Source organism: Onychomys torridus, chromosome 3 (genome assembly GCF_903995425.1).
Source record: "Onychomys torridus chromosome 3, mOncTor1.1, whole genome shotgun sequence".
Classification (NCBI taxonomy): domain Eukaryota; kingdom Metazoa; phylum Chordata; class Mammalia; order Rodentia; family Cricetidae; genus Onychomys; species Onychomys torridus.
In genome coordinates, this window is record NC_050445.1 from 66632762 (window position 1) to 66647828 (window position 15067).

At 41.3% G+C, this 15067-nt stretch overlaps 1 protein-coding gene and 1 pseudogene across 6 annotated transcripts in view; both read right to left on the reverse strand.

Moving 5' to 3' along the window:
* Cdk14 (cyclin dependent kinase 14) overlaps nucleotides 1–15067 on the reverse strand; it is a 484889-nt gene that overhangs the window by 15501 nt on the left and 454321 nt on the right. The window lies entirely within an intron of this gene.
* LOC118580993 lies at nucleotides 9081–9225 on the reverse strand (annotated as a pseudogene).

A 15067-nucleotide genomic window follows, 5' to 3' on the forward strand; every position in this document is an offset into this window, starting at 1 on the left:
ACTGAATGTTCTGCATTCCTCTTGACTTGCTCTGCTGCTCTCATTCTCTCTCTCTTTACTTGAATTTTCTACTCATAGAAGATGATAACCCAGGAAGTGAAAGCAGCCTTAGACTTGGACCATCAAGAACAGGCAGCATTTTCTCTTTGTTGCATGGGGTAATTTTGTGCCTCAGAAACAAGACTGAGAAGTGGGACAGGCATTTACCAGTGCTCCAGTTGTAACATTACATAACCTTGAATCTGAGAAGAAGTCGATTACGAAGTAGAGGCAGTGGGGTTAGCACTGGCCTGCAGAGTGGCCCCCAAAACCCCCTGCCCCCCAGGAACAGATCAAACAGTGCTGTGTGTTGCTCTCCATCGGCCCTTGCACCTGTCTGCAGCAAAGTTAGCTGGGATTGCACCTTCTTGAAAATAGGGAGCAGGACAAACCCAGAATCCACTAAAGAAGACTACCCATGTGGAGCAAAAAAAATGACTGACTGTTTGGTCATAACTGAGCATATCAACGTAGGTTATACCTACACAGGCTTCATCTTAATTTTAGAAACAAGAACTTAAAAAATAAACATTTATTTTTAAACAACAGCAAAAACTCTGTGGTCAAGTCCTAGCTCTTTAAGCACATCTTCAAAATACATATTCTCAGAGGAATATTATTTCACACCTTATTTTTTCTTTTCCAACTGGGATTGAAATCAGTCTCTGGGTTTTTTGTTTTGTTTTGTTTTGTTTGTTTGTTTGCTTGCTTTTTGTTTTTTCAAAGAATCATTTTCATCTTTTAAAAAATATTTATTTTTATTTTATGTGTATTGATGTTTTGCTTGCATGTATGTCTGTGAGAGGGTGTTAGATCTTGGAGTTACAGACAGTTGTGAGCTGCCATGTGGGTGTTGGGAATTGAACCCAGGTCCTCTGGAAGAGCAGCCAGTGCTCTTAACTGCTGAGCCATCTCTCCAGCCCCTAGTCAAGTCCCTGTTTTTTTTTTTTTTTCCTCCAAGACAGGGTTTCTCTGTGTAGCTTTGCGCCTTTTTCCTAAACTCACTTGGTAGCCCAGGCTGGCCTCGAACTCACAGAGATCCGCCTGGCTCTGCCTCCCGAGTGCTGGGATTAAAGGCGAGCGCCACCACCGCCCAGCTCCAGTCCCTGTTTTTTAATGTCATCTTATAAAGCAGAAATGGGTGTTTTTGTTTATGCCTTACACTCTGGTTCTAAAAGGGTCTTCCCTCCAAAACTTATGAAAGATCTGCTTATAGAATGATGAAGGAAAGTTCCATTTTGTCCTCTAGAGTTGACTTGAAAATATATGTTGTAATATATAATATCAATTAGTAATTATTAACATAATTAATATATGTAATATGCTAATCTTCATTGGAATATCTGGATGCTTCTGCTCATGAAAGCTGGATATAGTGAGTAGACTTACATTAGGTATAATTTATTAACTTCAGAATTCAATAAAGAACTAATTTTCACGTAAAAGCTTGAGATGACATAGATCAGAACAGAAAGTTTCTAGAATATTCTTCACTTGCATTCCATACAGTTTTGGGATAGAAGTCTGTAAACTATGAGCCTATGTCTGAAACACAATTACCATGTTTTGTTTTATACATTGCATAACTACCTGGAGTAATGTGAAGAGGTCTATGCCCACTAGGAACATACTATCCACAAAGCAGTGTCACAGGGCATGGATCCTTTCAACTGACAGTGTGCACGCTGGCTCTGTGGAAGATGCCAACATGGGTAGTAGCCATGATGTTCAATACCCAAACTCTTAAAGCTGCTCTCATAATCTATGAAGTGGCCACACACTAACCACAGTGACCAATCTCTCTGTGCTTCTCAGCACCAAACAGAACTGTGGGATGTGCTCTCCATCTTGTCTGCATTTTGGAAGCAAAGCATTCACGTACCACTTCCCATCAGAGCTTCTGTTGGAGGGAACCATCCTCACAAGTCTCCTTTCGGTTTTCAAAAAGGCCCTTAGTTTTAGGAAATTGAGTTGAAGTTAATTTATTTTCTAAAGAGGGTTTGGTGATTGATCAACCATGACTCAATGGAATCTGTGATGCTGGGACAACCCTGGAAGAAAATAGAATAATACAAAGGAAATATAGGTTGTGCAGTGAATCCAAGGTGGGAGGCTCGGCAGGCAGTAGAACACAGGGCAATCCTAGTCAAATCAATAGCAAAGACTCAGGGCGGTTCGGTACAGAGAGCACATGTCCTTTGCTATATACTTATAGCAAGCTACAGTAAGAATCCTCCCCTCCAGGTAAACAGGTAACATTGTTACAGTAGTTTCCAGAAGTAAGTCAGGTTTTAGTGCACAGAAAATTGTTTGAGTCTCAGTCATTTATGCTAATGACAATCTCCTTGCAAATGTTTGTCTCTATAAAAACTAATCCTCTTTACTATATGTGTCTATGATGACAATGTAATTGCAGGAAGATTTGTAGTCTCTAAACTGTTTTCACAAATATCATTGTATTCATTCGAATGAACAAAGGGTTATTCTGATCAGATCCATTCAGGGAGAAATGCAGTGACATGACATGCCCATCACACCCATGAACTCCCTAGAGCTGTTACCTGCAGGAGACCCACACGGTGGGGCCAGCCAACATGCTTTCTTCCTTGAGACCTTCCCTCGGCCAGAGTAGCTACTGGAAGTTAATGGTTGCTGGGGGAGGGAAGCACTGGTTTTCAGTGGTGTGGCCACTGCTTTGTGGATACACTGCTACCCTACACACGTGAGCAATCTCGAATTCAGTGTGCACAAAACAAGAACAACATGTTTAAAAAGACACGAAAATAGGAAGGGGACATGTTGGGAAGAAGGGATTCACTGAGAGTTGGAAGTGGATGAGGAAAGGTGACGGATGGGTAAAACTGTATAAACACATCTTAAAGCAGGGGCTTAGGCATACAAAATAGAGTTGCCATCAGGCTTTTGATTCTTAAATCATTATGTCTACTGCATGCTTCGCAAAATATTTACTGCTAAAATATGAACTCAGCAAGTATACACCACTCAGATAGTAATGAGATCATTGAGTTAATATTAAGTTATATTATAAGACATATTTCCCATTATTTCTCTTTTCCTTTAATTATATTTCCATTGCTGTAGAGATATTCTTTCTCTAATGTTAACACCTCGACTGTCATACATTTAATAATAGACAGAGTCCAGTTTAACAACAGGAAGAATCTAATCTTAACACGGACAAGCTGAATAATCTCCGGAGCTGGGCACAGGCTCCAAATGTAGCCCATACGTGGCACACAGTGGCCCTTACACTCTACCTGGAGGAAATGTAGGGAAAGTGCTGAAGACCCCTCAGTGGGCTCTGCATGAATCAAAACTTTAAAAACACTCATGCTAGCATTCCTAAAGCTATGCTACATTGCTCAACAGTGGCCTGGACAAAAAAATATTAAACCCTATCCCAAACTTTATAGTATTGATTTTTAAATGGTAATTTTCCCTGGAAAAAGAAGGGTCTTCAAATGCTTAAGTTCACTACAGAATAAAAAACCTGGTTATCCTATGACATAATATACTAGTCTTTCCCAAGAACAAGTATGTAGCTATTCTCAGAGTTATATATCACAAACCCACAGATGTGCACAGCTTTTCATTACATTGTTTTCAGTAAGGGCCCTTTTATATTTAAACTAAGTTTACTTAACTACCACGAATGTTGATCACACACTAGTCTACCCACTTAGGATAGTCACTTGTTAACCATTTTCTTACATTGATTTTGCAGGGAATCCATTTTAATTTCTCTCCTAATCTTTAATCCAAGTGGAAATGCCTTCTTTGAGTTGTGAGGTTTTACTTAACACAATATGTATATGTCTATAAAGAGTGTGTATTTTATATATAATACATACATATGATACATATTACATATATGTATATATAGGGTAATAATATACAAAACACTTAAATACACTTCAAGTACAGTTCTACCTCTACAGCGCCAAAATAATACATTTTAAGTTATACTGTTAATTTCTAGAGCTTACCATGTATTAATGCTTTTCTTTCATAAGACAACACAAACCTCTCAGACAATATACTTGTGTCTCAAGCTATGTTTAAAGGAGGGTCCTGGATTTAAGGCTAATAGCTATGTGCTTCTTTTACTTTTTGGGGGGTAGGGTTTGAGACAGGGTTTCTCTGTGTAGTTTTGGTGCCTGTCCTGGATCTTGCTCTGTAGCCCAGGCTGGCCTTGAACTCACAGAGATCTGCCTGGCTCTGCCTCTGGAGTGCTGGGATTAAAGGCATGCACCACCACCACAGCCCAGTGTGCTTCTATAATTTTTGTTAAGTATCTTAACAGTGTAGTTAACAGCAGAAGCACTGAAAGATTTTTTTTTTAATCCTGTAACTGGAGGACACAAAAGAAAAAAATGCTTTAATAATACATATTTTATATGATAAGTAACTCTATAAAACTTGTAGAATACTGAGATGGAAATTCCAAATTTAGAAGATGCTCGAAACCACAGGAGTGTATGCAAGAGAATTGCTTTCCAAATTCCCAGTCCTTTTGTTATTAAAAATTTTCCATGCAGTATATTTTGATCATTTGATCACACTGTGTCCCCTCCCTCAATAACCCTTGGATCCTCTGTAGCTTCCAGCCCTGTCAATTTCACGTTCTCTCTCTCTCAAAAAGAAAAAAAAAATGAGGGCTCCACAGCCTTTGGTTCATAGTTCATGTGTTTTCATTAGTTTGGCTATTTGTCCCTGTGCTTTTTCCAATCTTGGTCTCAACAATTCACGCTCTTACAGTTCCTCCTCTTTCTTGACAATTGGACACCTGGAGCTCCACCTGGGGCCTGGCCCAGGATCTCTGCATCCACTTCCATCAGTTATTGGATGTGAGTTCCAGCACGACCCTTAGGGTGTTTGGCCATCTGATCACCAGACTAGGTCAGTTCAGGCTTTCTCTGGATCAGGCCCTCTGGATAAATGAGACAATTGAATAGCTTGAACTGTTTGGGAGGCATCCAGGCAGTGGGACCTGGACCTGTCCTTAGTGCATGAGCTGGCTGTTTGGAACCTAGGGCCTGTGCTGGGACACTTTGCTGAGCCTGGAAGGAGGGGTCTGGACCTGCCTGGACTGAATCTACCAGGTTGAGCTGAATCCCCAGGGAGTCTTTGCCCTGGAGGAGATGGGAATTGAGGGGGAGGGGCTGGGGGGAAGGCAGGGGTGGAGGCGGGAGGGGGGAGGACAGGGGAACCCATGGCTGGCTGATATGTAAAATTGAAACACAAATATCCATATTAAAAAAAATTGAAATAAAAAAGTAAAAAATAAAAGAAAAAAATGAAAATTTTTAAAAAAGCAAAGAAAAAATACCAAACAAAAACAAAAACACACACAAAATATAGTTTATTTTGTATTAGCCAACTATTCCTATGTGTATGGGGCCTGCCCTCAAGTATGATTCATACACTTGGTGACACTCTATTGGAAAAGCTGATTTTTCCCCTTTCCTCAGCAGGTGTCAACTGTAATAAGGGTGGGGCTTTATGTCCACTTCCCCATTTCTCTGGGATTTTGTGTGGTTTGAACCTGTACAGGTCTGGTGAGGCTCTCACAGTCTCTATGAGTTCATATGTGCATCAGAATATTATTTTTGGACAATGCTATTTCTTTAGTCACCACCTCTACATTGAAACATAAACACTAGACCTTCATAACTACATGGCCTTCTGCTGCTACCTCAAGGACGTCAAGGGACTCACAACCTTCCCATCGTCTCGATACAGTCAATATGGGATTAATAGCTTTCTTGCACTTCGCAGAGTTGCTGTAAAGATCGACATTTTCTTCTCTTTAACTTGCTTACATCGATTGCAGATGTCTTATTGTTTTGTCTATCTCACCAACCCTTAAAGGAATAAATAAATTACCAGTGCATGTGAACCTGTGTGCTGGTCTTGGTATTTACACCAGATTAGCCAATTCCTATGAATTCAAAGTGCCTGATTAAAGCACTTTTAATAAGATGGAACTGAGAATTCAAATCTGAATCTTCATTTATGAAAAATAACCAATCCATATTGAACTTTAGAAATGGCTTCTGTTTCAGATACATCAGCTATAAATCTTTAGCTCAGATCACATTGTCGGTGTGAACACTTCCATCGTGAGAGGCTCTGCAGAAACCTCATGATTGACTGGTGCATGTGCTTGAGGTAAAGAGCGCACAGCAATGGCAGCCGCTTCTGAAGCCCTGTACGTCCCAAATCTTACCTGCAGAGGAGTTTCTGTAGGCAGAAACCTGCCTCACCAGAAGGGAACAGCATGTCCTTCCGCTGTAAACAGGGCTCAAAATAGCCCCTGAAAGGCCTCATTTTGTGGGGTATTATTTCACCAAAAGAGAAGGAAAAAAAATCTCTAATCCTCAACAAAACCTCTTCAAAGTTTATGTTCTCAATAAACCATTCACTGAGAACAGAAAGTATAACTCAGTAATACAATAAATGCCCTAACAAATATATCAGATTTTTCACTTAATGCCTTTTACAGGCTTAAACCAAATGGAGTGAAAGGAAATCACCATCCACTGGCCGACTCCTGTAGGAGGCAAGCTTTGCTGCTGTCCTCTAAAGTAGGCATGGTAAATTTATATCAATTTTAGTGACTCTTGGGGTATGACAAAATGAGGAAAACCAGACAGCAGTTAACCCTTGCACAACTCTTTCTTCATCTTTATCCCTTTACATACCACATGGCCCAAAACAGTAAGGAAGATGTGGAATTAAAAACCCTTAAGGCAAAAGACACATTAGTATTGTATGCTCACCCAGAAGACAAGTATCTCCACCCTTTACACAATGTCACCTTGTTTGCTGAAGGCATTGCATTACACACAACAACAAATATATGTTATGTCACATTGTTTCTGAGGGTTGGAAATCTGGGAGCAGTTTATCTGGGTGGCCCAGACAGTCTCTCAGAAGGCTGTGGTCAAGTTGATGTCCTGAAAGCTTGTCTGTCCTATTTCCAATGTAGTTCATTTACATGGCAAAGGTCTTTGTCACCATTAGGGCCTCTCTACAGGTCTGGTCATGTGATGTGCCAGCAAGCTTCTCCAGAGCCAGTGAGCACAGAGAGAAAGAGAGATGAGCCAGAGTCCAAGGGAGATTAAAATCTCTTATGGCCTAAGCTTGGAATTAGTATCCAGTCAACTTCCAGTGCACACTATTGGCCACCAAGACCAACACTTGGTGATATGGTACGATGTAGGACAAACTGTAACAGGTGAGGAGATCAGGAGATCCATGGTGTCACTGAGAGCCACCCTGGAGGCTGCTGACCTCCTTGATAATTATCAAAGAAATGTGGCCAGGTATATTCTGTCTGTCTGTCTGTCTCTCTTTCCCTCTATGTGTGTGTGTGTGTGTGTGTGTGTGTGTGTGTGTGTGTGTGTGTGTATACATAGCTCCTAAAGTTGCCATTTGGACCATGTGTAAATGTCCAAAACTGCAGTAGTAAAATCACAGTATCAATCAACCACTTCTAATATTTATTTCCTAAACCATTACATCCATCTGAACAAAAGATTTACACTAGTTAAAAAATATACTGTACTTATAAATGATAAAAAAAAACCCTCAAAATTCTACCATCATGACAAAACTTTGTTCATCTTGTAAATAACATTTTAGTGATTTCTCAAAGACATTATAATAGTTACTATGGAAATGTGCATACGCTTTCTTATTTTGGTCATTTTTGGAAACCTAAAGAGAAATCGCTTTTGTGTTTTTATACATATTATCCTAGCAATGCTTTATAATATCCAATTGGGCTCATAAGTTATGGCATATTAAACCTATATCCCTATCCTCTTAATCTTGGTCAAGGTAGTGTGACATCTTTAAAAAATGTTTATTATAGTTTTACTTATTTATGTGGTGGGGTATGGGGTGAAAAACAACTTTCAAGAGTCACTTGTCTCCTTCCACCATGTGGGTTCCAGGATGGAGCTTGCAGTTGACATCTTTCCATGATGAGCAATCTCAATGGTCCAGATCCAAGTCTTTTTAAAACACTAATCTACAAAACGGTCAGGGGTCAGGAGAGTCTTGGGCCGCCAGTCTGCACTTACTTATTTCCTTAACAGAAACACTCAAGGAAGAAAATTACTGAGACAAAACACAACTTCCAAGACCTCCTGGTGAGTAAACTAAAATCTCAAACGACTACCCTTGAGGCCATTCCTGCCCTGGCCCAACGACTACCCTTGAGGCCATTCCCGCTCTGGCCCAACCACTACCCTTGAGGCCATTCCCGCCCTGGCCCCTTTCTTCACTGACCAAGTCCTCCTCTCCTTCTGCCTTGACTCTGCAGTCATCAGTCTTCAACCCACAGTCACTGAGGTCCTCATGGGCTAGGCTCTGTGACCAGTGCCTTCACATGGCAGCCAGGCAATGTGCTTCCTTCTAATTCCATTGCCTGTCTGCTTCACTTTGTGTGCCAATCCCCTCTGAAATCACCTTATTTTATTACTGTTTGTTACTCTAGAGCAGTGGTTCTCAACCTTCCTAATGCTGGGACCCTTTAATATAGTCCTCATGTTGTGGTGACCCCCAATCAAAAATTACTTCATTATGACTTCATAACTGTAATTTTGCCACTGTTATGAATCGTAATGTAAATATCTGGTATGCAGGACATCTGATATGTGAACCCATGGGGTCATGACTTACAGGTTGAGAACTACTATTCTAGAAGGTCACATCTAAGAGAGCAGGAACCTTGCTGAATATTGTCAACCACGTGCAGTTAGTGATAACTACAATTAATTAAATGTGCTGTGACATAACCATTGTCTCCAATACACTTTCTTACTGTTTCTTTGTGTCATTTACCATTCTCCAGGGCCACACCCAGGAATTAAATGGTCTAGTTCTCCACCACCTCCCCAGAATTGGAGGTTTTGAAGAAGGGTTGCAGTTCTGGCAGTGGTGTTAATAACACTGTAGTTCAATGGAAAGCACAGAAACACACAAAGTTCATTCCCCCACCCCCACCCCCAAAAATGCCATTCAGTCCCTCACTACTACAAATTATGCAGTCCAGCTTTCTGAATTTAGGGAACTTGCAGGGGTTAGCATATCCAAAGTGCAACCAGTAAGCCTCACCCTGGGCAAACCAGCTCACCAATCATGCCAGGTAAGTCTAAAAATGTTCAATTGCTTAAAAGTCACTTCATTAACATGTTTCATCTTGGTCACTGTTATATTTTGTACACTGTCTTATATTCTGAAGCTGCAGTAAGGGTCTTATGTGCCTCAGCTCTGCCATATCTAAGATGGCAAATGAGAAATCCATTAGAAATCTGTTCTTGGGGCTATAAAATCATTGAAGACCGAAAAATAAAATTTGTAGAAGGGGCTTAGAAGTGTCTACGAGGAAAACACTGGAAAGTTGTTTCCAGAATTAAGTGAAGCGCTGCAGACAAAGCTTGTGCTGTGAGGTACAGCTGCCTGAGGCCTAAGCCACTCCCACCCCACCGCGGCCCAAGGCAGCTGTGGGTCTCCCGGCTAGGGGACTGCTGGTCTCCACTATATTTATAGATGCACAAACTTCAACTGGCTCCTCTAGCAATATAAGAAGAGTATTTTATGGCTGTAGCATTTTTCTCAAATCACAGTACTTTCCTAGAAGTAATTTGACAGGAGCCAACTCACCAGACAATTTACAATTAATATAAAATATATATATATATATATAACACAACACCCAGACGAAAAAGAAACAAAGCAAAACAGAAGGCTAGAAAGATGACTCAGCAGATAACGATGCTGGCCACCAAACCTGGTGACCTGAGTTCCATCCCTAGGACTCAGATGTTCCAAGAAAATCAGTCCTTACAAGTTATATTCTGACCTCTACATGCACACCCTAGCAAGCGCGCGCGCGCGCACACACACACACACACACACACACACACACACACACACACCAAACAAACATCTATTATAAAACTAAAACAACAAAATTAAGAGGGTTGATATGGGAATAAATGTGTGCATAAACTAGTCTATAAAATTGGGAAGAGAAGCGGTAGGGAGATGGGGAGACACTGAAGGCAGAGAATGGGGCACAGATTTTGTCAAAACACATTATGTGCATGTGTGAAATTCTCAAACAATCAAAAAAGAAATGGAGTTAAAGATTCTGTAGAGAAATGTCTTTATCTTTTTTTTTTTTTTTTACAGCCACCCCCAAAACAATAAAAACCGAGACAAGCTGGGCAGTAATTTAAGGTGTCCATTTTGGCAACATATCTACAGAGCCCATTCTAATCCCACCCTATGGAGAATCATCAAGAATTGGTACCTTCTGTCCTGCTGATTTCAGATCTTTGTCTACTCAGGTTTCACTTTATGAACCGTCAGCTGACTGCACCATTAATATCAAGTTCCTAAAGTGCTGGAGCTTACAAAATGCTGTTCCCAACACAGAAGCGGTTGTTACGTCACAGAGACTTTCACAGAATGACTTTTCTGCAGATAACCTTCGTTATAACCAGAAAGCCTACCAACCTTCAGACTGTAGGAATCTGGCTTCACACAGGGAAGGCCAGTGTGAAAGGCCATTATTCCAGAAACACGGTGTCCTATCATCCCCTCCTCATGCAGCCACGGCTTGGTGTAAGGGCTACCCAGATTTACTGAAGCAGAATCTTGCTACCAGCCAAGCTTGAATTCCTCTCATGGAGTAGGCTGAGAAGTAGGGGGCACAGACTAGGCTGAGGCAGTGTTTAAAGGGAAGCCCATCTTTTACTGAGGCATGCCATCCACCACAGCTCTAAAGGTTTATCCAAGACTTAAGGCCAACAGTGTCAGCACAAGGAAGGCACCTGAAGAGATGCACTTTCAGCTCTTCTGTAAAGGTATGGTTGAAAATGTGATGGAAGAAAATGTTATCTGATTAGTCGGGAACTCACAAGAAAATTTCCAAGAGAACATTGAAATTATATCAGAATCATACAAGCAGGTCTTATGTACAGTCACTGTAAATAGCTGTTTCATAATAAACACACAACTTATAAAATATGCTAATGTGTATCAAGCATCTATGCACATTTTACCACATTCTCTCAGTTCTGTTTTTAATCTTTGGAAGCCTAGACACAAACAGGTGGTGAAGCTTATACTGCAAATCAGCTGGCACCCCTAGAGTCAGTGTGGGGAGGATCCACGCTCTGAAACTCCATTCCAGGTACCCAAGAGAAATACATCCAATATTCAACAAAATTGAAGAATTTGAAATATGAAAATCTCTCAGATGTTCCGAGAGAAACTAAATCCTGGGGCAGAGTCAGGGATTTGGATTTAAGTCTGCAGCTATGTGAGATGTCAGTAAGTCTGAAAATAAAAACCCGGGTAGTAGTTTCTTGGGGAAAAAATCAACCACTACCTGATACATTCTAAATGTTTACTATGAGCTGATCAGAAGTTATGTTGTAGTCTACCATCCAATGTAGCAACCACTCTCGCTACTCAGAAATATTGAAATTAACAACAATTAAATCTCACAAAACACTCAGATCAGTGGCCCCAGTCACATTTTAAACTACCTAATAGTTACATATGGCTCGTGGCTACCACATGGCAGTGGAGATACACAGGGTTTTCACCAGGGTATAGGGACCCACTGGACAGGACCACACTAGTTTTTTTTTTTTAAATACTTGATGCAACTTCTGGAAATTTCCAAGTTTCCTCAGAGGAAGTGGGTGGTTCCTGCTCTGTCACACCTGGGCTCTTTGGATTAACAGCAGAGTGGGGTCAGGGAAACAAAGGCAGGCAATCTAAGCAAGTGGCCATCTGGATTCTATACTGGAGACATTTTAACCATTTTGGTAGAGGAAAAAAAAATAGCTATTTCGTTCTTGGTGTTTGGTTTTGCTTTGTTTCCTCAGAACATGCTGCCCTCTACAGGCCATATCAACATACATAACGTTCAGCAGGAGCCAAATTAATTGGACTCATTTGTAAAGGTAAGATGGAAAAAAGGGGGTGGAGTGGTTGTATCTACATGTCTTCAGGCTTTTAGGAACAAGATGAGAAGCAATCAACATAGACTGTAAAGCTTGAAAAGCCTCATCTTCAGCTGACATATGTAAGAGCAGTCATAAGCAGCCCTACAGTCCATGGACTTGTTCTTAGGAAGACTTGTAAGCACGTTGACGGCCATTTCTGTCAGTGTTTTAAACAGGAAGGACGGGGTGCAAGAAAAAGAGGAAGGATGGTTGATATGGCTTTAGAGCGGGTACTAACGTCTCCAAAGTCTCAATGTCTGTTCTGATCTAAAATTCAGCTCTAAATGGGGACATCAAACAAATAAATCTAAAGCTACAAATATAACCTCACCCTTCAGTGTCTCAGCTTTTAAGCTCATATGCAAAAGGTGATTAAAATCTGGCCTAAGACCAGTCCTCCCTCTACTTTAAATTGATCCTTCTCCAACAACCATGCTATATACATATGCACTCTCTCTGTCTCTCTCTGTGTGTCTCTCTCTCCCCCTCTTAACCTCTCCCTCTTCCTCCTCCCCTCCCCCTCTCCCTCCCTCCCCACGCCCCACAGCTGGTGTAGTTATTAGTTTAGCCACTAAAGGATTTATCTGGACAAACATCACAAAGATGATGGCTGATTTAATTGAATTTATGATCAAATGTTTTTCACTTCAGGAAGAGTGGGAAATCACTTATGGGGAGATTTGAATAATTTAAGGGAAGTTCTCTGTTTGGCATGATGTTTGTATATCAAGTCTTCAGGGATTAAATGCAGCTGAGGACTGGCAAAGATTTCATATACAGACAGACAAAGATAAGCCGCGATGCAGCAAGGGGAGGAGGGCCAGGCACCAATCTCTCCCCATTACACTCCTTTTCACGTACATGCTGTTTGCAGAATGAGTAAGAACACACACACACACACACACACACACACACACACACACACACCGAGACATCAATTGTACACTCCAAGTAAACTGTTCTGACATCCTCCAAATGCTGAAATTATATATAGATGCTCTGAAAACAAAACAGAATGAACTGGAAAGCAATATACGTGTATAAGGCATTTGGTTGTTGTTGTTGGTAAAGACACAGATTCTACCAATATAGTCATTAGCGTGGTGGATATAAGAATCCAAGAACAGGATTGGTGCCGAAGGGTATGGACTTGGCTCGTGTCTGAAGAGAAAGGCCAGTTGCCTTGGGAATCCCGTCTGCTTGCCTCTCCAGTGATGACAGAGGCAGCAGAGTCATGCTCCCAGCCATTATTCTTTGTGTTGCAAGAGCCAAGTCACCCACTCTCTGCATTTTAAACATTTGAAACAAAGACAATTATTTTCAGTTTCAAGACTGAAATAACAGATCAAGTGAGGACACCCAGGACCTTTACATCTGACTTGAGGACACCCATCTCTCTGTGTATTTAGGGGACCATAGAAAAAGTCTACTAGGCATTTGAACTTGCTAACAGTGATTTATATGTGTGTCTCTTTCAGTCTAATTGGGAAAATTATTTAGAAGATGTGTTTCGAGATGTAGGATAAATCACAGTTTTTCATTAATTATGTACAATGCTATTTGTTAACATATCACTCTTAGGAAGGAATTACTGGGGAGAGGGAATCTTGTTCCCTGCAAGTATTTACAAGAAAAACAAAATGGTGCTCAGGCAGCTCAGCATGTGCCCCTGGGAAGGCGGATGGACATTCTAGCTGCCCGGGGACCTGTATAAAAGTAGCCTTTTATGTTCAAGGGAAATTGCTTATTTGGAACTAAATTAAACTGACTGGTAGGGAAGACAGCGAGTACTGAAGGGCGTAATGGGAGGTAATAAGGGTATGCAAGGGACTAAGGATGTTAAAGTACTGGGTAATTTATACTCAAACCTGCAGCAGCAGATCTCAGAGAGGCTAGCGAGCCTCCTGAACGTCACAAGGCTCGTAGAGGATGGAGGACACCAAGGGTGATCTTGGTTTCAGGCATTTTCTTGCCATTTGTGCCAAAACTTGGATGTGCAGCCTTCCTTCCTCTTTTCTGCTTCCTCTTGGTTCCTATTAGTAACAGTTGTTGACTCTTAAGTGAGTAGGACCGCCATGCACACATGATGCTAGATGATGCTGTCAACATGAATAGTCTAGTAGCTGAATTCTCATTATAAGTGGGAGAGGAACCCTACAGAACTCCCAGAGAAAGTCCCCCAATGGGGGAGTCATCATGTTTCATCACAGCCAACTAGGGCCAAAAGGGGGGGGTGGGTGCCAGTGATTACAAAGGACAATACTGCTCTTTAAAATCATCTTTCTCCCTATTCATAATCATTTTGAGATAGAAAATTCACTAAATTCATAAACATTTCTTAACCAAAAGAAAAGTATGCCAATAAGTATTGAGGAAAGGAATCAAATTATAGGAGCTTCTAAATAAAGCAATTTAAAAAACTGCTGCATTTCTGTTTGTGTGTGCCATGATAAAAAGTGGTAATTCTCGGCATTCAAAAGCTGACATATGAATGCATGCATCCAGACGGCACAGTGAGAGGGAGCTGGCACTTGATTTCGAGGGTTTATCTGGAGAACGGAGCCCTCTTCGATAGCACTTCCTATATGGCGAGCAGGAAGCTGGCTTCTGCCATATTTTCTGAGCAGAGTGAAGGGAGGTCAAGAGAATCACAACAGCAGCAGAGAGGTGAATTCTTCAGGGAGTTCAAAAAGGGTGGAGAGCTACCAGTTCCCAATGGGACGGGGGTAGGGATACAGGAGAAGAACAGAAGAGAGCACCTGCAATAGGCAGGGCCTCTGGGCAGGGGTGGGGAGGAGGGGATGGGACAGCATGGCACCTGCAGGGGGAAGAGGTGGGGAAGGATGTCTTCTTGATTCTCTTTCCCCTGCAGACCTACAGCACTCACTGGGCATGTCAGAGCTACTGTCTTCTCAGAGTGTTTACAAGCAAAGGATGGAGGTGAAAAGAAAACAGAAAGCTCTCCAGACATT